At 49.6% G+C, this 20367-nt stretch overlaps 1 long non-coding RNA gene across 1 annotated transcript; it reads right to left on the bottom strand.

The window, feature by feature from the left end:
* Positions 1 to 250: 250 nt before the first annotated feature.
* On the bottom strand, positions 251 to 11434 carry LOC309666402. The gene is made up of 3 exons (XR_014267079.1): positions 7375 to 11434; positions 1588 to 4774; positions 251 to 1269 (listed from the first exon to the last, which is right to left on the bottom strand). It is a non-coding gene; the product is annotated as an uncharacterized lncRNA (long non-coding RNA).
* Between the last annotated feature and the right edge of the window lie 8933 nt (positions 11435 to 20367).

Below are 20367 nucleotides of genomic sequence, written 5' to 3'. Positions count from 1 at the left end.
ACCGCATCTCCCTGACCCCTTTGCTGGCTGCCTGGGGGTGGGGTCTGGCCAGTGGGAGGCACTGGCCAGAGATGGGAGGGTGGGGGGCATGGGGCGCCCCGTTCCTCTCCCTCCTTGCCCACAGCCGTGCCCTCTGGTGGCCCCTCCAGCTCCATCGGCTCTGGGCGTGGGAATGGCCCCTGGTCTACTGCCCGTCTGTGGACGCCTCACCGTCCCTTATTTGTTCCTTTCACCCTGGCCACCCCTCTAAGTGTTTTCAGCAAAGCTTCTTTCTTTAAACGATCCAGGAGACCTGAGTCCTGTTGGGGCTCCGTGGGACCACCACCACCTCTTCTACTCCCAGCAAGAGGCTTCCAGAAGTCTCTGCAAGGACCGCAAGCCAGTGCCATCACTTCAGGTTACCAGTGATGACACTGAAGCTTCTGAAAACCGTCCCCAAGGCCTAACGGATGCTGCTGTGGGTGTGCAGGCTTCCCAGGAGAAGTGGGTGACGCAGCCACTTCTCCCGGGGTCCCTGGAGGGCCAGTTACTGAGTGCCGAGAGTTAAGGGGTTAGGATCACAGAAGGAGAGCCGCCCAATAATATTAGGAAAGCCCCAGGCACAATAAAATTTGCATGTGTCTTTTTACTGTGCTTGGACAGTAGGTATAGTAGGGGTATGGAGAGTAGGGTTAGTAGGCATCAAGGTGTGAGCAGGGCCATTCTACCTCCAAAGGTTCTAGTGGAGAATCCTTCCTGCGTCTTCCAGCTTCTGGTGGCTGCCGGCATCTTCCCCTCCCAGCTGCGTCACCTGAAGTCTGCCTCTGCCACCCCACGGCCGTCCGCCCTGTGTGTCTGTGTCTTCACGCGGTGTGTCTCTCCTCTTCTCCGAAACACACCAGTCATGTTGGATCAAGGGCCCCCCGTTCCAGTGTGGCTTCATCTTCACTAATTCCATCCACAACAACCCGAGTTCCAAATAAGGTCGTCTTCACAGGTGCTGGGGGTTAGGACGTAGGCGTGTCCTCTGGGGGACCCAGTTCAACCCCTGCGGTACCCATTCCATTCCCGGCAGGTGAGACTTCAGGAAGGCCAAATCGTAACGCAAAGGCCAGGGTGCCTGGCGTGAACTCTGGCTGGCGTCTGGAAAGCATCTTTTCTAACTGAGGCCAGATGGTGGGTCTGTCCAGAGCAGGGGGTTTTAGCCACGCTCTAAATGATTGGGCTTGAGGGTACCTAATTCAGAGAATATGTTTATTAGTAGTCTTAAAAACACTATGGAGGGCTTCCCTGGTGGCGCAGTGGTTGAGAATCTGCCTGCTAATGCAGGGGACACGGGTTCGAGCCCTGGTCTGGGAAGATCCCACATGCCGCGGAGCAACTGGGCCCATGAGCCACAACTACTGAGCCTGCGCGTCTGGAGCCTGTGCTCCGCAACGGGAGAGGCCGCGATAGTGAGAGGCCCGCGCACCGCAATGAAGAGTGGCCCCCACTTGCCGCAACTGGAGAAAGCCCTCGCACAGAAACGAAGACCCAGCACAGCCATAAATAAATAAATAAATAAATATTAATTTTAAAAAAAAACAAAAAACACTATGGAAATTTCACTGGAATAAATAATTTAATAAAGAATTTAAGGTTGTTAGAAGTAGGAAATGCCCTGGCAGGGCACCTTAAAATTGTTTGTGTGTGCGGTTAATTATGTAAATAACTCATGTTCACGTAGGAAACTCAGAAGTAAAAACAGGAACAAAAAAGTCACCTATAATCCCCAAACCCAGGGATGGTCATGGGTAGCATTTTGGTATACACACGGCCAGATCCTTTTGTGTATATAATTACATATGTAAGTTTCTGGACAAGATTTTACTCTCAGGACTATACTGTACATAATATTCTGTGTCTTGTTTCCCAGTTTACCCCTCCCCCAACAATCCTGGGCAAACATCATTCAGGATAAGAAAGATACCTTTTCAACAACAAGTTTTCTGCTGCATAGGGGCGTGTGTGTGTGTGTGTCGTTTCTTAGCCTGTCTTATCACTGGACATTTATAGACAGCCTCATATTTTTTAGTATCATAAACAAAGCTTCAACAAACATCTTCATAGCTAAATACTTAGGCACATCTTTATCCTTTTTTCCTTAGGATAAATTCCAGCACGTTCTGATAAAATAATTCAATTGCACATCCAGCCAAATGCTTGCAATTCTTGATGCCATGTTACCAGTCCGTCTGATTTCTGACTGTGGAATTAATATTCCTCACCGGTTCTCATCTCTGGTGCAGTGCTGCTCTGGTTCCTCGGATGTAAGCAAGGTATAATTAGTGATAATCTCACAACTCCATCTCGGGTCAGTCACTCGTGGGACAAATGGCTCTTGTTCTACTTTTCATTCACAGTGATTTCCTTGTTCCCTATTTTCTTTAAAATCAGAGCTGAGCTTAAATCGCTTAAACTGTGGTTTAATAGGAATCCCTTCAACTGCTTATACTTTTAAATATTCAGTTGCTGTTCTAAAATAAGAGCGTATAAAGCTCGTGGCTATTAATGAACAGGATAGGCACACTTCACTGGGGCTAGATTTAGTTTGCTTTTGTTGCATATTTAATTTTGCTGAAAAGCAATTTAATCTGCTAATGGAATTCTTCCTTTTTGCAGTAAGTAAAATTTTGGGAATTGTAATTTAATAATTATAATTGAGTATTGGACTAATTTCCTCCTCAGATACAGGAGGTGCTGGGTATAAAATTAAGAGCTGAGAAAAGAGATGAGCCTCCACCTTCCCCAAACTCAGGGTCATCGCTATTCTCTGATCAGAGGGTCGCGCCCAAAGGGGAATGAACCACAAGGATTTTGGGTGTGCAGATGAGCTCCACCTCTAAGCGAGACTGGACCACCTCCAGAACGACCCCCTGCCATGCCTGGGGTCAGTGTCAGCTTACCTATGAGACCCATCAGGAGCTGAAAACAATAAACTTTTTTTTTTTTTTTTTTTTTTTTGAAGTGACCAATTACCAACCTCTAGTGTTTTTTTTTTTTTAATTTTTTTTTTTAAATTTAAACTTTGGATTTATTTATTTATTTATTTATTTATGGCTGTGTTGGGTCTTCGTTTCTATGCGAGGGCTTTCTCTAGTTGCGGCAAGTGGGGGCCACTCCTCATCGCGGTGCACAGGCCTCTCACTATCGCGGCCTCTCTTGTTGCGGAGCACAGGCTCCAGACGCGCAGGCTCAGTAGTTGTGGCTCACGGGCCTAGTTGCTCCGCGGCATGTGGGATCTTCCCAGACCAGGGCCCGAACCCGTGTCCCCTGCATTGGCAGGCAGACTCTCAACCACTGCGCCACCAGGGAAGCCCCAATAAACCTTTTACAACCAAACTTACCACCAGGAACCCACCTGCAAGGTTTTACTTCCTGTAAGAGTAGCCAAGGCTGGGGAGCGGAGAAGTTCCTCTGATTCCGAGTTCATCTGATCTGGTTGGGAGCTCTAATCACAGGAGGGGAAAGAGTTTTTCTCTTGATCTGTGGGCAGTTCGTGCAGAATGTACCCAGGGGCTGCCAACCGGGAGACCTGTCTCTCTGTGCCGACACGCACGCGGGGTCTGTTGAGTCCTGCCCCACGTATGTCGAAGCTCTGTTGTTAAGCTCATACACGTTTGTGACCGTTAGGACTTCGTGATAAATTGACCCTTTTGTTATTATGAAATGTCCCTCTTTATTTCTGGTGGTACTCTGTCTGCAAGTGTCTTTGATCTGATGTTAATACAGCAACTGATGGTGTGTGCCTTTTCCCACTCTTTTGCTTTCGGCTTATCTGTATATTGACATTTAAAGTGCATCCCTTGTAGACAGCATATCATTGGGTCTCCCTTCTTAAAATCCACTCTGAATATCTGTCTTTTCTTTGGAGAGTCTAATCCTCTCCATTTATTGTAATTATTGCTATGATATGAGGTCTATCATTTTGCTGTTTGCATTCTGATTGTCCTTTTTAAGCTGGTTGATTTTTAGAATTCCATTTTAATTTATCTATTGTCTTTTGGAGCTGTATCTTTTTTGCCTTTTCTTAGTGGTTGCTCGAGGGACTACAGCGTACGTCCTCTACCCGTCCCTGTTAGAGTTAAGGTTGTATCATTAGACTTAAAATTGTGTCATTTAGAGTTAATATTGTATCATTTCACATAAATGTAAAAATTGGCAACTGTTTAAAAAAAAACCTGTTTACCCCCTACCTACTTATGCTATGGTTGTTGCATGTATTACATCTACACTGATATAAACCCCGTAATGTTGTGGTTGTTTATTTGAGCAGCTACACACATTATAAAGAAGAGAAGGCGCCCGGATCTGGGAGCTGCGTGAAGCCCTTTTCTGTGTCGTGCTGGCGCCTCACGCCGCAGTGTTTCGGCCCCTCTCGTCTTTACTGGGCTACAGTTCTTTGTGATGGGTGCCCTGAAAGCGTAGGCATGGCTGGAGGGTCTCTTACAGGCCTGTGATGGCTGCACGGTCAGAGCACAGTCAAGAGCAAAGGGGGCTCTGCTCCCCTCATACAGTGTTTGTGAAACTTGTCTCTGCAAGTCCTGTGATTGATCCAAACTGGTTCTGAAAGGTGTGCAGGAAGAAAAGCGTTTGAAATGGAGCGTTGTTTATGAGGGAGAGAAGGGCTTTATATTCTTGCAGTCAATACATGTTATTCTTAAACCAGGACTACACACACCTTTGATTTACCAGCAAGGTGCTAAGGGTACGGCTCATGTTCTACGACTTATGTCAGAAAACAAAACCCAGCAACCTGCAAGCAAATGAAAAGATGAAACTATTAGAGGCATCAGAATAATAGGCCAGCCCCTAGGAAAGCCATCAATAATGCAGCAGATTGTGAGGGCGTTTTTCTCACTAAAGAGAATATCATAGCTGCATTTACCCTGAGCAGGGAACAACCCTCCCAGCAGAGAAGGCGGGCTGCTCAGCAGGGCTGCTTTGAGTCCCTTCTACATAAAACATGGATTTTCATCTTTTGCAAAGCCGTCAGCTTCCCCAGCTCTTATCTCTGCGTAGCAGAGCAATGCCGGGAGAAGCTTGCTGCACGGAGGGTCTCCCCTATTCTCACAGCTCCACTGCTGGGCCGTGCCCACCCACCCCCAAGCTCTGTGGTGTCTGCAGAATTAACCTTGGCAGCCGCTTCTGGTTTCCCGGGCAAGTGATCTCATCCTGGACTTGCTCTCATGGAGGGCTCCTGACACCCAAGGACTGCCTCAGTTTCCTTACTTCCCTACCCAGCTTTTGTCCACCCCACCCCTGTCCTGTGTGCAGAGGCCCCCAGTGACCCCTCTCTCGCCTGCACCCTCCAAACCTCTCTCGCTGCTGCTTTCTAAATTTCAAATTTCCCTTAACTTCAAGAAATTTGGTGTAGGATTCTGTCTGTCAAGAGATTTTTCAAAATCTCCTTCCCATGGTGTGAAAAAGTGGCTAGTTGTTATTTTAATTTAAATCAATCTATTTAGGAAGGGTAAAATGAGTTCCTCCTTTTTTTTTTTAAATGCCTACTACAGTGCCATACTTACAGAAAGCATTTAAGAATTGCTAAATATTGTTGTTGTGGATAATAATATACCTCTTTTGACAGCAGTTGGTTTTTCATTGCATAAAAAGGCGAAAGAGTAGGAAGTCCAGCCTGTTCACCAGATACTTAATCAAGTCTCGTCTAACGCATTGCTTCTCAAACTCTAAGGGGAATGCGAATTCCCAGGGGATCCTGTTAAAATGCGGATCCTGATGCCTGGGTCGGGGTGGGGCCTGAGACTCTGCATTCCTAGCAAGCCCCCAGGTGATGTGGACCCAGGACTACATTGCTATAACCTGGGAGCGGGTGTCAAGTTACTGGCACGTTAATCCACTCCCGGTCTACTTTGGAACACTGAGAATTTTCCAAGTGTTTTTTTATTAGAGCCTTAATTTTCAGCTCTTGATACGGAGCAAGGCAACATTTCGTAACTGTTTTTGTTGTATGTTTAATTGTTTTTCAATACGTAATACTGATGCTAGTAAATCATGTTGGTAGAAAATTATTTCCGCTCGATTTTGTTACTAACGATTCAATCACGGACCCGCATAACAACGATCTTAACCAGAGAGAGGCCTGTGGTTTTAGTGGAGGCGAAAGTGGCTGATTATAAATGCCAATGAAAAGGACACCATCCAACCACCGGGAACATAGACAGATGTTTGACAGGGACAGTGTTTGTCGTAGACCTGCCTTAAGCAGAAAGCCAGAAACCTCACTGGTATCAGGCCAGAGAGTCTCAAACTTGAGCCTGCATTGGAGCACCGCTGGGGTGAGGGAGGGGTGCTTGTGAAAATGCGGGTCTCTGGGTCACACTCACCCTCAGCCTGTCCGATCAGGAGGATGGGGCCCGGGCATTTGCATTTCTGAAAAGTCCCAGAGATGCTGACATGCTCTCCTGGGACCACACTTTGAGAACCACAGGCTTTAGCCCATTCATTCAGGGTGTTGTCTTATGAGGCACTTGGCACGCGTCTTCTGTTGTCTCCTACCCTAGGCTCTTGGAGGCTATTTTGGATAGTAAATATTATTTTATGGCTTTTATTGCTAGTTTATTTAAAACATTCCTATTTCCGTAGCATTTCTCGAAAAGCTCTAAATATTTTTTAATCGTTCTCAGACACGAGATTCTTGCAGAGGAACTAGAATAATATGTTTAATTTAGAATATCCCTCCTTTCCCCTTTTACCAGAGAAGAACCTAGGAAGAACAAGACTTCTCTCTGCCCAGTCCCTCCCTTGAATATGTCCAAGAGTCATCTTTAGCGTGTTCTTCTTGTTTACTAGAACTTTCTATAGGTCTGTAACTAAGGCCGTGCGTGTGTGTTTAATTTTAAAGGCCGTGTGGTGGAAAGGCAGGTCAGCCTCTGCATTAGGAGTTTCTGAGTTCTGGCTCTGACTCGGCCACTCATCATGTGACCTGGAATAAGTTATGAACTTCTTTGAACTTCAGTCTCTTCCAACTTGAGGGGACAATCCGGAAAGCATCAGACGGTGCTGAAGACCATGTCCAGCTCTAAGAGTCTGATTCCCTTACTCCTCCCATTTTTGGCTTCGGATGTTTTAAGCATTTTTACATAAACTCCCAGAAAGAAGTTATACACACGTGTGTGTGTGTATGATTAAACTATTGAAAAACTTTCACTTGAGGTTAGAAATATTCTTATGATCTTGTGCTTCAGCAATAAACACACTGTACGTCCCACGTGTTGAATTCGATATCTGTGGTGCCCTGACCCCTCACTGCCTTATCCACTCCCCCACTCTTTGGATGGAATTGTTTCAACCCTATTAAACAGATACAGGTGCACATCCGGCTCCTGCACTCACCAGTGGGTACCGTCTGGAAGCCTCGGAGTTCCCGTGAGAGCTCATCTCTAAACGGTCCTGTGCCCGGGGTGGCAGCTGGCGCCAGCTCGGTGCCCCCCAAACCCCCCGCTGGCCTACTGCAGCCCGCACCTGCCCTCTGCCGTCCCTCACGGTAAAAACGTAGCTGCAGAGATAAAAGCTCCTCTAACGCAACAAAGCAGATTTACTATATCAGATGTGATTGCTTCATGGGCACCTGATGGTCTGAGCGAAGCTGGAGGATGGGCGTCTTCTTGTGCGTGTCTGGTAGGCGGTCCCCTTCCTGCCCTCTCTCTGGTCATGACCTTCAGCGGCTGCGTCAGAGCACTTGTTTGGTTCAGGGTTATCGATCGACCCTGTGGTGTCCCTTTCCCGAGCTGGGAGAGCGTCGACACAACAAATTCGAGAAAGGACGCCTTCCAGGAGGTGGCCACGGAGGTCCTCTTCCTGGCCACTCCAGCGGGTGCTGGGAGGTGAATGCGGGGTGGGGGGATGCTGGTCTGGGGGATGCGGGTGTCTGCACTTCCCACAGCTGCATTCTAAAACGGTGCCGTTCAGACTTCAGTGTCTCTTCACATCCCCCGGGGACCTTGTCCACCTGCAGGTTCTCACCAGGCAGGTCTCGGGGGGCCCAGATCCTGCATCCTAGCAAGCTCCCAGGCAGCGCTGCTGCTGCTGGTCCGCGGACCACACTTTGAGTAGCAAGGCTTTAGGAGAAACCTCATCATAGTCCTTTGTGTTTTCGTTTTAATTGTCTTCTGTTGTGTGAACTTGAGCACTGTTTTGGTAAGTATAAACTATTGAATAAAAATACTCATCCAAAAATAGACATTATGCTGTCTTCCCTCAGCCTTATCTTTTCCTGGATTTTTTTCCCCTCACATCTTGGCAAACCAAGTTGGGAGAGAATAAAAAAATCCTTATCTGTCATGTATTTCCCTGTGAATTTAGGAAGTCAAGATTGCCCATGAGTCACTAGCATGTTTATATATTGAATGTAATCAAATAACCAATGAAAAGATTATTGGGGACCCCCTTCTGGCTAGATTCTGTGTTAGGTGTTCAGTCCCTGCCCTTAATGAGCTCCCTTGGCGGAATCACACTAAGAAACAAATAGTTGTCACCAGGTGTTAAATATTAGGACAGAGGTACACCCAGTTTGCTATGTGCAATAACATCTTACGAGGCAAAAATTAAGATGTAATTTGTAATTATTGAAGTTGCTTCTAGAACTGAGAAGAACCGGGAGAATGTTTCAAGGCTCAGCTCGGCTGTCCCACCGGGACCCTCTCGGGAAGAGAGGGTTCCCCCCTCCTTGCTGTCCTACCACACGTCCCTGATTCTTAATTAATCAGCACTAGTGGTATGTGGGTGCTTCCCTGTTAAACCATAAACCTTGTGAAAGTGGGGTTTGTGTCTTGGCCTCTGATTCCCCACCGTACCTGCCACAAAGAGGTGCTCAGAAATCCCCGTTGGACGGTAGCCACTGCGCCCTGGAGCTTGGAGTTGCTTTGCTCTGGACCAACGTTAGGTGGGACCCGCTGGACCGTAGGAAGGGGGAGAGGGTTTCCCTCCTTCCCCTTCCCTGTGGTCGAAGACCCAGGGATGTGTTACCAGAAAGGCGCCTCCAAACTACACGCTTTCCGGTGGAGAGGTCTTTGGCTTGAGGAGGGTGCTGTGAGCGTGGAAGTGTTGGCTGATTCTCAGGCTGGAAGCGGGCAGGGGCCGCTGGGCGAGGTCTGATGTCAGTGGCTGAGTTACCACATAGATGTTAACTGGCATTTGGAAGATGTGTACTCTTTTCCTAACCTTAGCTGGGAAAAACAAAATATTGATTGCTTCCCAAAAGCTCTGGCTGTTCCAGAGCATGTTTGTTGGCACAGGATGAGCTTCTGCAGTCTCAATTCTGCAGCGACACGCACAAACTTAAAAGCTTGTTTTCACTTAGAAGAGAGGAGAGAAAAGCAGAGGGAAAACACTCACTGCTAAACTTGAATGAAGCCCATTTGGGAGGAAAATTTTTTAAAGCTTTCTCAAACTTCACAGTGCTTTTTTCCCTTCTTCTTCCAGCCAACTTAAGGTTCTTCCCAGGGCTGAATCTGTTCATTTCCTTGGAGAAGTACCTTAGCCAAGGGTTTTGATTTTTTTTTAAAGTACGTTTAGGGGACCTTTTTTTTCAGTGAAATACTACACCACACCTGTTATCTAAGGAACCCGAATATCCACAGCTTCTCCAGCCTGTGCCATCACTTTCCTCACTTGGCAAATAACCGAGCAAATGCAGACCTCTTATGAATGCAGGAGGGGCAGCTTTTTATCAGGGCCCCCTCCCCGCATATTTCTGTCCATTCCCAGGGAAGACGCACCTATTCTAGGACCTCTCTGGGCTGGGGCTTGTCACCCTAGAAATGCCTCTCACTGCAGCTGGAGCCACCCCGCTGCTGTCCTAGCACACATGCCCACCCTCCCCTAATTCTCCCAAATACCACTGACTGAGGCTGTCAGGGACAGGACATCTTACGGAAGGTTGATGGGGAAGCACCTGCTCCCCAGCAAGGGGCACCCAGGGAGCACCGCCTCCACCTGCACTCACACATGTGTGGCCGACCTGCAGTGCCCCTCTTTTGAGACACTCAGATTTGTCATCTCTTCTGTGACATGCCTCTCATTGGCATCTTCCATAGCACCTGTTGTCCAGCTCTCTAATAGAACTATTATCAAAATAGCTTTATTTCTTGTAAATATATCTACATATCTTCACTCCCTCATAGGCTGTCCCCTTGAGGACAGAAACCCCATCTTATTAATCTGTTGGTGGATTAGCTGGGAGTGAGTTCAGTGGCAGGTGTGAGCAAACCACACTCTAGTGATAGAAATCACTACGGTTTGCTTATTCATCCCACGGCATGAGGTCCACAGGCAGATGGTCCAGGATCGGCCCAACTGCTCAACAATGCTGAGGGGGTCCCAGCTCTTTCCTTCTGAGCTGCTCTCAGGGTCCCAGCAGAAAAAGACAATAAAAGGATGGCACTCTCAAATGGGTGGGTGAGGAGAATTCAACAAAGGCGTGATCTAGTGATCGATTATACAAAGGGTGGGAAGGGTTCTGGGAAACCATCATGGGATGCAGAAGCGTCCCCGGAGCTGTTCCCACCTCCAGCCTGATGGGGCAGTAAGCACAATGTGGAGAGATTTGCAGCTGTGGCTGCAGCTCTTGGAGGGCCGTCGGAAAGGAGCTGTGGCTTTCAGAAGAGGAACACTGTCAGGGAAGAGCGAGAAATTAACCTGGTTTTCGTCCCCGCCTCCACTCTCCCATTGGTGCCTCCCAACTTCCTCTTGAATGAACCAACTGGAAGCCAGAGGTTAAGGAAGCACTGATGCCATCCATGCAGGATAGCATCTTAGGGCCCTGAGCCGAGTGGAGGTAAGTGAATAGTGAATCAGGAGGAGCAATGGAGTACATCCAGCCCTCTGCCATCCTTACAGTGTGGGCTTTCTACCTGGTACTTGTCTAGCACCTCATGGTTTCAATAGGGCTGCAGAACTCTGGACATCATGCACGTGTTCCAGCCAGTGATAATTGGGGAAATCAAGGAGACAAAGGCTTACGTCAACTGTGTTTGACCCTTTGTATCAGGAAAGTGAAGATTTCATGGAAGCCCCACCAGCAGACACCCCATGGGCCAGAAATGGGTCCATAGTTTTCCCTCTTAAGACTCTTATCATGAGAGGCCATCAATTCCCAGAGAAGTTCCGCATGTTAGGCCATCCATCAGGGGCCTAAGAACTGGCACGTCTATCAAGCCTGCTTGGCAGAAGTGGGTAATAAGTAAACTATGAATCAGTGAATAAACACAAGAAAGTGTTTGTGGTTACACTATTAGACACTACAAAGATCTGCAAAATGAAAAACAGAAACAATTTATGATCTTAAACGAACAGCGCAGGCTGGATGTTACAAAGAGGAAGTTGTAATGTATCGTCTTTATTCCATATAATCTAAGGGAGAGAGCATTTGCATTCAGCATCTATCAAAAGGACCATTTTTAATGCAATATTTTGTTTCAAAAGGACCATTTTTTAAAGCAGAACTTCAAGTGGCACCATGAGAAGATTTTACTCTAATACGGAAGGACTTGGGGCAGAAACCCGTGCACGACTTCTTGCTCTTCTCGGCTGCTTGGTTAAGCGTGGTTTGGGCTGTGCCGGTGCCGTGGGGGAAACGCAGGGAGCTCACGTCCTTGTTGCCCTGTAGTAGCCGGAGTCTGTGACTGCGTGTGTAGAGCAGTGGGAAGGGGCTGTGCCCGGAGGTTCCCGGAGGCCCGAAGAGAAGAGCGGGCGCGGGCGTCGAGGTGGCCGGGACGCTCCTGCGTGAGAACTTGGGGGCGCTGGGATCACGGCTGGGTGAATCTGGCGGTAGGAGAACACCCTACCCCAGTCATTATCAGTTCCTTGATACGGATCTTGAACTACATTTTCCTGGCTGACCACAGCCCTTCTGGTCACACGGTGGGTGGGGCTAGGGGTCCTTGATTCCCTTTCTCTGCCTCGTTTATATGCCCTATGCTACTCCCTAAATTAACCACTTCTCTCGACAAATGGCAACCTCCTGCATCCACAGCGTGTCCTCAGGGCTGTGTGTGTGTGCACGTGTGCATGTGTGTGTGTGCACACATGTAAGTATGTATGTGTGTGCATGTGTGTCCACATAGGTGTGTGTGTTTGCATGTATGTATTGCAGTGTACACGTGTTGGGTGTCTTCATGTATGTTTGTGTAGGTGCACACATCTGTGCATGCATGTGTATGTGTGCCCACGTGCACATATGTAGGTTGCACGTGTATATACAGCATGTGCCTGCAAGTGTACACATGTGCACCTATGTGTGAATGTATGTATATGTATAGATGTTCACAGATGTGTATGTACGTGCACGTAGATGTATATTTATGTGTACACACAAGTGTGCATTGCACACACACGTGTACGAGGGCATGAGAGCACATGTGTATACACACATGTGGGACACATGTATACGTATGTGTGTGTGAGTGTACCTGCCCCCAGACCGAGATTCTCTGGGTTAGGAATTGCACCTGCGCGTAGAGTGACTAGAAATGGGTGATTTCGAGCATCTCCACGGCACCCTGACTTTCTTATGACCCTGATGTGAACTGGTTCCATCCAGGGCAGCAGGCAGCCCCCCTCCCGCTGCACTTAGCACCACCACTGTGTTGGAGGCTTCTTCTCCATCGTCCCAGCCTCTCTGTGACCTGCCACTTCCCTGCTGGACAGCCCTCAGCCCTTTGCAGCCAAGTGTCTTGAGTTAGGTCAGGCAGGGCCAGTGCATTTCGTGAATAACTCAAGTGCACCAAGCACGGGGCTCAGCCCTTTCAGCAAGCTTCCTCAGTAAACCTCACACTGACCTTCGGAAACAGGCAGATATAGCTGAGGACACAAGTTCAGAAAGGTTGAGTGATTTGCCCAAGGTCACACAGCAGGGCTGGAATCGAGATTTTCTGGCCTCAGATTTGGAGCTCATTCCGTTACATTCTGCGAGTTTTGCTGATCACAGTTCTGAGCGAGACTTTAGGAGAGCTTGGCTGCTTCCGTGGTGTGAACGTGGGAGGACCGGGCGTGACCGGCAGCGGCTCCGTGCAACACCTGTGAGTGCAGGCGACCCTCCTTGCCCTTGTCACGCTCCAGGGCTCTGCTCCTGGAGGACGTACTCTGTCCGTGGAAAGGAGCCGCTTACGTCTACACTCTGCCTATATTTTGTAATTTCATAAGCTTTGCATCTTCTTTCAACCTTCGTATTTTCAGAGAGAAACGCCTTTTGTTTTTAAACCATCTTTGGCATCTCTTCAAGGTCTGGAGAGGTTTCCAAGACGCCTTCGCCCTTCTGTTCTGAGGGACCTACTCCTTAGGGCCACGTCTGGTCCTAATTTGGGTGTGTGGGCTGGCCGGGGTGCGGGTGGAGGCCCGGGGTCTAACAGAATTGAGCCGCAGGACGCGGTGGGGGCGCCCATGTCTTCCGCAGCTGCACTCGGGGATGGTCTCCCAAGTCAGGGATTTCCCAAACACCTGGTGTCAAAAAAAGAACGAACGTCCACAATAGGAGGAAAGTGCTCTGACGGTCCGGGAGAAGCTGAAAATGCTGGTGCTTAGGTGCAGGGTCAATTCGAGAACGAGGTTATCTGTATTTTATGGAAGTGACACGAGTGTGCACACTTAAGTGTTCCCACATGTTTGTGGAGGAAAGAGTAATCCCATGTAATGCTGAGAAGTATGCCCTGAACGTGGATGCATGGAACTAAAATATTGTAGGCGAGCTTGTGTTAGTTTCCAAGGGCTGTTGTAACAAATCGCCACAACCTGTGTGGTTTAAGACAGCAGAGACTTTCTCACACAGTTCAGGGTACCAGAAGTCTAAAATCAGGGCCTCGCAGGGACGGCCCCTCTCAGCTTCGAGCATTGCCCAAAGTCCTTGGCATCCCTTGGCTTGTGGCCCCATCACTCCCGTCTGGGACTCTGTCATCACAGGTCCTTCTTTTGTGCTTCTGTGTCTTCATGTGGCCGCCTCCTCTCTCCATGGGGAAAACAAATTCTCCGCTTCCAAAATACACTGATGGGACAGGCAGAGAAGAAACAGTTCCATCCCTAAAGGGAGAAGCTGGGAGGACTAAAGTGGTCACGGGTCCCAAGCAAGCCCGAAACCCCACAGGGCCTGTTCCCTCGGGTCTCGGGGCCTGAGAACGGCGGCCCTGGGGGCCCCGGTGGCAGCCCCATCCCGCTGGCCTCTGAGCTGCCCGGGGAGTCGTCCTCCCTTTTCTTGGAGGATGGCACGTGTTCACAGCTGGGCAGCTCTGCAGCCCATCTCCTGCCTGTCGGGTCCCGGAAGTGGAGGGCTTCCGTTTGGCCATGGAATGTTTAGAATGTTGCATGACTGAGCAGAATATGATCGGCTCCCACCGGCCTCTCAGGAAGAGCTCACATCACACGTCCCGTTCAGGCCGTCGTGCACGGTCCTGCGTGTTCTGTCCTCAGCGCACTTCAGCAGAGGGCTGTCAGGCGGTGACGCTCTCTGAGCGCAGCAGTGCTCGGTGCCCAGGATCCCCGCCCGACGGCAGCTCACGATTCAGGGACCTTCACTGCTTTCGGGCCTTTTCAGCTGGTGTGTGAGGCCCTCGCCTTTGCACTCTGGCCTCTGCTGTGCTGAGCGAGGAGCTTTGCTCCTGGTGGGTCCAAGGCAAGCCCTCGATCTGAGCAAGATGCTTGCAAGCCCGCGGGAAACCTGGAGTTTCACCAGGACCCGGTGCCCAGAGCGTGAGTTCCACCCGGCAGAGATTTTCAGGAGGGGCGCAGCCTGAGGGGGGACAGAGCTTTCCTCGTGGACCCAGAGTGGAAGAACTGTGGGGTCCCTGTCTGGTGAGGCCCATAGGCTTCTGACCAGGAAGAGAGAGAGGGGATAGCGCTGCTTCCTCCCATCCTGCCCAGCGAAAGAAGGCCTGCGGAAGTTAGTCTTTGTCACGCAGACTCCTAACGTTTTACAGTCAAACCTCCCGACGGCTGGGTGACAATCAGTCATCCTTGGAAAAAGATGATGATAATTTCGATTTGGGTTCTGGTCGAGAGGCCACGTCCTTATGATTTATCTTCTGCAGACTCGTGCCTTTGAGATTTAGGATGGAGCAGAAAATGGCGCGAGGGACAGATGATGTCTGTCCTAAGTGCGTGTGGTGGTTGGGAAGTGAAGCTGCTGGTGAAGAAGGCCCAGGGTCCTTCCGTCTCACACGACAGCTCCCGGGGGTGTGGTCCAGGTCAGGGGACCTGAGCCCGGCCAGCCCAGCTTCCTCCCGGACCCTGATCTGCACCTGCCATGCCACGGTGCTCTGCGGGGGCCAAGCTGGGCCTCGGATGCACCAGAGTTCCGGATGGGCATGTCTGATGCCCTAGGAGTTTGGGGGGACCACTCTCGGCCCCGCTGGTGGCCATGCTGGCCACGTCCTAAATCAGAACAGAGCAGATGCCAGCCCTCAGCATCATGCAGTGGGCCATCCCTCCTCCCCCCATTGCCACCCTTAAGGCAGGAGCCACGTTCCATAGTGACTTCCGGCTTGGGCTGGGCCTCCTTTTGTGCAGCAGGGACAATTCATTACTTCTCCTGCGCAAAGCTTGCCCCCGACGCACACCCGAATGGCAGGGGTTTGAGCCGGGAAGGACACGGGGGAGAATCTGGGGGCCCTGGGGATGAGCTAGGGGCTTGGACCACTGGGTGGTTCCATTCATCCTGAACATGCTTCAGTGATGCTTTCTTTACACTGGAGAAGGGTCTCTAGTGCCAGGAAAAGTCCTGTGTCAGTGAGTCTCCAGTAGAACTTGGGGAGTTGCTTTTGGCACAAGGAACCCAAACAGAGTCACGGATGGATGGGGGAGCTGCAGGTCCCACTGCCCAACCTCGCAGTTCAGATGGGCTCCACGGCGCAGAGCTCTCAGCTCCTGGCCCATTAATAAGTTTAGTGGCCTGGGAACAGATGCCATATGTCACTGAGAAAAGATTATTATCGTTCTCCTGAGACCCAGGTCCGTATGCATCACCACGTGAGAGGCCTCTCTGCTGGGGGGCAGGGGGAGCGCGCCCCTGCCGTAGCCCCGTGACCCCTCGGGCAACAGCAGGACATCTGACTCCATCTGTCCCCGCCCGTCCCTCTGTCTCCAGCACAGGAGTGAAACTGCGCTTGCGTTGACACAGGAAAGGAAGATCAAATAGTGACCTGAAAAACTGGACCTTGGGATATTTTCCTTCTTGTAATTATACATATACATAGCTGTATATACCTCTCTCTATCTAGAAATGTGTTTGTACATATATGTGTATGCACACACATGCAGAGGAAGATCTAGAAGAATATTAATGTAAACTTAGGCTGTATTTCTTGGATGTGAATTTAAAGAACACTTCACGGGACTTCCCTGGTGGCGCAGTGGATAAGAACCAGCCTGCCAAGGCAGGGGGCACGGGTTCGAGCCCTGGTCAGGGAAAATCCCACATGCCGCGGAGCAACTAAACCCGTGCGCCACAACTACTGAGCCTGCGCTCTAGAGCCCGCAAGCCTCAACTACTGAGCCCGCATACCACAACTACTGAAGCCCATGCACCTAGAGCCCGTGTTCCGCAACAAGAGAAGCCACCGCAATGAGAAGCCCACACACCGCAATGAAGAGTAGCCCCTGCTCGCCACAACTAGAGAAAGCCCACACGCAGCAACGAAGACCCAATGCAGCCAAAAAAAAAAAAAAAAAAGAACACTTCACAAAAAACTTTTTGAACAAATGCTATTGCATTAATTTTGTAATCAGAAAAAAGAATTATGATATAAACAGAAGTTTAAGATGAAATATTCCATGAAATTGCTGTGAACATTTCTCATGAATTATCCAAATTCTTTACTCAGCTATACTCTAGGCAGGGCCAGTCTTACACTGTGGCTTGAAAGAACCCAAGGGATCTACTTTTTCTAAGAGTTTCTTTCACTGGACCTGTTACATGTCTGAAATTCACAGCATTAGGGACCGTCCTCTGGAATAAAGCACAGTGTCTCTGAAAGATCCCCATTAAAAAGCAGAACAGTTGCCTACCATGAAGGATGGCTCCCAAGGAGGTCTTTAGGGACAAGCCAGTGTGATCAGTTGGGCAGGGGGTGGGTGGGGATGGGAGAAAAGGCCTAGAGAAAGCCCCGGAAGCCCCCGATGGCCGTGAGTCCTCAGGCAGAGAAAGGACACTTTAAGAGGGAGGCTTCAGAAGGAGGGGACGAAGGGCACGCAGGACCCGCTTGCTGTGCCGGCCTGCATGTAGGTGGGCCGGTCCCAGGGTTTCGAGCCCAGTGTCGGGTCACGGAGCTGGACCCCGCCGAGCCGTCTGTGCCGTCTGGCTGGATCGCTGCTGGGACCTGTGGGGGCAGGCGGTGGAGCTTCTCTTGAACGGCACAGCTGGACTGTTCGGTGACTGTGCAGCCGCTGGAGAGCCGGGCTTCCTCCCCCAGGCTTGCCCTGGCCCTGCAGCCAGGTTCTTTTCCTGTGGTTTAGCCTCTCAGCAGCTGCTCCCGGCCGGCTCTCAGATCAGTGGTGCTAGCCCTCGCTGCACCGTTGGTTAGTTCTCCGGGAGACCTTTCACACAATTTCTAATATTTTTTCCCCTCTAAAGTTACTCTTGTCTACTCTGCTCAAAGCGGCTTATGCCTGCTTCCTCCAAGGACTCAGAGACGGTTTAAGTCTTGCCAGGGTTTTAAGGGTGAGGCTGGCTGCACACTTTACTTCCTTGACATCGTCAGGGTGCAGGTTCACGACCTCCAACTCCCATGCCGACTGTACGATAGCTATTTCAGATTCTGCTCAGATGGGTCCCAGGCTCCTATCTTTTCACCTGAGGACTTTTCCCGGTACCTTGACCTTGCCAGGCATTTCTAATTATTTTGGTTAATCATTTTCTTATATTTTTATGACTCTGAAGCATGGGAGTCCCTTGATGTGGCTTAACCCGGTCCGTAGGAGCCACTGGTGTGACGGCTCATGATGATAATTTGAGGCAGATTTTTTTTTTTAATTCTTCAGGTTTCCTTTGTCACTCAATATCCTGACCTTGAGGAAGTTTGGGACTTTTCTGTCACTTAGGTCAGAACTGAGCAGTTGATTTTGTAAGAGGTTCCAAGGCCTTGCATCTTTATTTTTTTCCTTCATTTCTTTTATGCTTTATCAATAGGAAAAGGTAGCATGTGACAACATGTGGAACAAATTAATACGTGGCCCTGGGACAACTTGAAACAACAGGTAAAGGTGAAGTCCCATTAGATGCAGCATCAGACACCAAGATGACCTTCCCTTTGGACGCGGTTTGTGTTGGTAGATGACCTTTCAACAACAAAACCATCTAATCATCTAGATTGTCAGTAGCGCATAGTAGAAGCAGTGGGTTTCTTCCGCCTGGTCCCAAGTAACCCCAGTTCCATCTGGATTCCTCAGTTCCCATTTCCATCCCTCAGTTACTCATGTACTTCTTCGTGGATCTCTTGCTGCTTTTTACCCGAACGTGTAGTGGGTGAAATAGTAAAACAAGATGTAAAGGACAGTCATTCTCCTGTCTGCCCTGCTGAACAGTGAGCCTCATGAACTGAGAAGCTGGAGATGTATTCTTTGCGCGGTGGCTTCCTGAGGAGCCCGGCGGAGCACAGATCGTGACGCGCAGATCACGGCTCTTCAGGGGCCCCCGCCCGGCTCCCTTTGCTCCTGCTCTTTGCTGCCCCAGCCCTCTAGGGGGAGCCCTACTTCGCTGACCATTTGGGAGGTTTTGTCCTGTAGCACCTGTATCTCAGCCGGCTCGGTGCCCTAACAGACCACAGACTGGGTGGCTTATGGAACAGACATCTGTTTCTGGTGGTTCTGGAGGCTGGAAGCCTGAGATCAGAGTACCAACAAGCGTGGGTTCTGGCGAGAACTTTCCTCCTGGCTTGCAGATGGCCACCTTCTCATGGTATCCTCACATGGTAGAGAGGGGGAGAGCCAGAGGCAGAGAGAGAAATCACGAGGGTCTTTGGTGTCTCTTCTTATAAGGGTACTAGTCCCATCATGGGGCCCCACCCTCATGACCTCACCTAATGCTAATCACCTCTCAAAGGTCCCATCTCCAAATACCGTCACATTAGGGTCAGGGCTTCAACACATGAATTTGGGGAGACACATTCAGTCCCTAACAACCAGTCAAATAGACTAGAGATGTGTGTCCAATATGGCAGCCACGAGAACCATGAGTCTTTGAGGCACTTGAAATTTGGCCAGTCCAAACTGTGACGGTCGGAGAGAGTAAAATACACCCTGGATTTCTTTCTTTTCTTTTTATTTAAATTAATTAATTAATTTATTTATTAATTTATTTATTTTTGGCTGCGTTGGGTCTTCGTTGCTGTGTGCAGGCTTTCTGTAGTTGCAGCAAGCGGGGGCTACTCTTCGTTGCAGTGATCGGGCCTCTCATTGAGGTGGCTTCTCTTGTTGTGGAGCACGGGCTCTAGGCATGTGGGCTTCAGTAGTTGTGGCACGCGGGCTCAGTAGTTGTGGGTCACCGGCTTAATTGCTCCACAGCATGTGGGATCTTCCTGGACCAGGGATCGAACCCATGTCCCCTGCCTTGGCAGGCGGATTCTTAACCACTGTGCCACCAGGGAAGTCCCCACCCTGGATTTCAAAAGCTTAGTATGAAGAAAAAATGTAAAATACCCTATAAATAATCCAAACATCATTTTTTATTATATGTTGAGATGATACTATTTTGGATATATCGGGTTAAATAACACATAATACTAAAATGGATTTCACCCACCTTTGATGCTTTTTACAACGTGTCTATGAGAAAATTGAAACTCATACATGTGGCTGGTGCTGGGAAAGTGGAAGCGGCAGAGGGCATGAAGAGAAGGGACCAGGGCTGGGAGATGTGGGCTCGCGCGGTGACCAGCTCCAGGGAGCAGCGGTGGGCGTGGTCGAACAGGAAGGGCAAGGCGCGGGTGCTGCAGAGGTGCTGCCCTGGGTCGGAAACCACTCCGAGCTCTGACAGGCGTAAAGAGCAGATTAGGATTCCTGTTACTGTGTGTCCTGTGCTTGCTTTCTGGACTTCGGGTCTTTGAGTGCAACTTCAGGCAGAGGTTGGGCCGTCTGGACACCACCGTCTCTCTGGTTTGTATGTGGTGCCTGTAAAGGGCGCCACTCAACACAGTTTCTGCCTGGTTGTTCGCCCCAGATCACAAGTGCCAGGGGTCACTGAACTCAGAGGGAAAGGAGAAGACACCCTCAAGGTGAAGAAACAACACGAATGACGATACGTGTAGCCCCTCTAGGTATATCTCAATTAATTAACGGAAGCTTCCTGTTTAGATGGTACTGCGGAAATAAAGGAAAGGAACTCAAAGTGACGTGTGACCACACTGG

The sequence above is a fragment of the Balaenoptera physalus genome (assembly GCF_965194825.1).
Source record: "Balaenoptera physalus genome assembly, chromosome: 8".
NCBI lineage: Eukaryota > Metazoa > Chordata > Mammalia > Artiodactyla > Balaenopteridae > Balaenoptera > Balaenoptera physalus.
The sequence above is the reverse complement of the archived record's forward strand: the minus strand, read 5'-3'. Positions and strand labels throughout refer to the sequence as shown.